Here is a 2,632-nt window from a genome sequence, read left to right on the forward strand (position 1 = left end):
TGGAAAACCAGCATCAGCTCCAAGGACTCTTATACTGTAGGTCACACACAACCTTGCACCATGGGAATCTCTGCTGTAATTTCCACCACACTTTTCTGACATGGCACTTTGACTCTGTCATCATGGCTCAAGCAGGAAGTTTCTGACATTGAGATCATCTCTCAAAGCATTCTTTTCCTCTTTGGTAGTTCAGTTACTTTTCTACAGGTACCATGAGGGGTGTGAAGACAGCTGTCAGTTGAAGGGCATTATTGCAAGAGCCAGTAGCTATTGTTTCCTGCACATCTGTGGGTCTGCCAAATGACCTGGAAAAAGTCAGGCCTTTACCCAAAAATAATGCTATTTAGTATTTTTTACTTTTTGGTGAGTTATGAGTGAAAAATGATAGATCTTATTATAATCACTCAGGCAAGATGGACATGTTTATTTGAAATGTCTTTGAGACAACAGCTTAATTATTTTTTTTTTAATGTTTTCCCAATGACATAAAAATATTATTTAGGTATATTTTTGATAAAGTAATATCTTTTGATATCACTACATAAATTTTTTGCCACAGATGGAGCTTCATAAAAGGTGAATGTGGTCATTAACACTTACCCATTGCAAATGTGACTAGATCCACTCTGTCAACAAAAAAGAAATATATATACATATATATATATATATTTAACTTTTCTCTCAATTAATGGTCCTCCTAAGACCATACTTAAATTATTACTGATATCTAGGATATAGATCCCATATCCGATAGTGAAGAAAAATCAGTACTCAGTGATTTCTAAGGATATATTACAACTACTTATTCTCAAAAACACTGACATATTAGAGATTGATAAATAGTGACAACTGGAGGAAATGTCACTGAAACATCATGGACAAGATGTTTATGTGCTTTTCTGGGTGGTCCAAATGACTGTGGGACCATTGGAAGTTAATGGGTCAGAAGAAAGAAGTGCTGAGCCTGAACATCAGTCAACATTCACCAGAAGTGTGGGCTGGCTAAGTCTTAGAATAAGTTTGTAACAGGACTTAAGCAATGTGAAGAGATACAAATGTGTTGGAGATCTAAAAGAGGCAATAATTCTGAGGGAGGATTTGCAGAAAGAACAAAACCTTCCCTATAGTGTCATTTGTTTACATTTGTGAGAGTGTCCCAATGATTCACCCAGAATATCTTTGGAGAGCAGGGGGGGGGACCATCTTATGAGCTATATGTTTAAAAGCATCAACAAGAAGAAAAAAGTAACACACTTGGTGTGTCAGCAACTTCAGATCACCTAAGAAAAAAACCACATGATCACATGAGAAAAAAATGTCTGGTTACATCCTGTTAAGGTAGTGCATCTAAATGATACGTTTAAGAATGACTTGTGGCAAGTCAGTGGTGACTACCTACACACTTTGGAAATACTGAAGGAATGGAAATAATTATTGCATGGCTTTCTCTAATCACAATTTCCCTGCTCAGTCAAAAGAGTAGTAAAAATTTAAAGCAAAAGAAAGATAAAAGGCGAAGGGTCAAATAGCTACCTTCCAATGGTTGTGCCATGCATATGATAATGCCAGCTTCCTTTGAGTGCACAAGCTGAGCAACTTCAAACACTTTGCTTTGTAGCAATTAATTTTTTACTTCAAACTCTGGCATCATTTAGCTTTCTTGAATCACTCAAGATTATATGTGCATTATAAACTGATCAAACTGCTGAAAATAATGAAAAACTGGTGTTTTAACTTAAGAATGTAACAAAACAAGCAAAAGACGTGGAAGTGCTGGTATCTGCACTTAGAAATGAGAGAGCATTAGAACAGAGTTAGGCAACCTACAACAGCTTTTACCAGATGAACAGCTGTCCTTATCACTAGTAAAAGTGTTTTATAAAGCCTTGTTATAAATAATAAGCAGGTGGTATCAACACTCCTCATGAGCGAAAGCCAACTTAAAAAATATAAACCACATTACAACTTTGTTAAATTTGAAAAATTATCAAACTAAATTCAAGCAGCACCCAAGTTTCATGAGCTCAGCAACACAGTTTCTTGGAAATGTTTCTAAGAAAAACAAAACTGGAGGGTTTTGGTTTTTTTTTTCCTTCTGCCAGAACTTCTGTTGATGGTCAACAGGACTGATTTTTAACACAGACATTCCTTTTGATATTGAATGAGCAGCCATATGTAAGAAGCATCAAGTAGGTATTGCGGATCATTGGGCTGCTAATAAATGACAGGTATCATACAAGCTTAGAAAGGAGAGATTTTTACATTAATTGTCTTGGCTTAAAGGGAAATTTTATATAGTAAGAAAGACATTCTGACTTCTGATTTATGCTGGAATGAGGCAAGATGAAATCTCTGGCCTGCCTTCAGATGAATTCCCTAATGAACATTCCAGGTAGCCTGGCATCCTGATACTGGCAGGAGACTAGAACTGACCATACTGTGGTGGCACAAGAAGTGTCCTTCTTCTCTGTTCAGCACTGTGACTGGCAACATGCTCTGCACCTGCTGCAGATGTGAAGTCTATTACCTTGATGCATAAGGTGGATAAATACAACTTTTTGCTTAGCATCAGTATTTCTGCTTTCCATAAACTGAGCTAGATCAGACATCTTCATCCTACCTAGAAGGAGAG

Source organism: Calypte anna, chromosome 4B, assembly GCF_003957555.1.
Source record: "Calypte anna isolate BGI_N300 chromosome 4B, bCalAnn1_v1.p, whole genome shotgun sequence".
Lineage (NCBI taxonomy): Eukaryota > Metazoa > Chordata > Aves > Apodiformes > Trochilidae > Calypte > Calypte anna.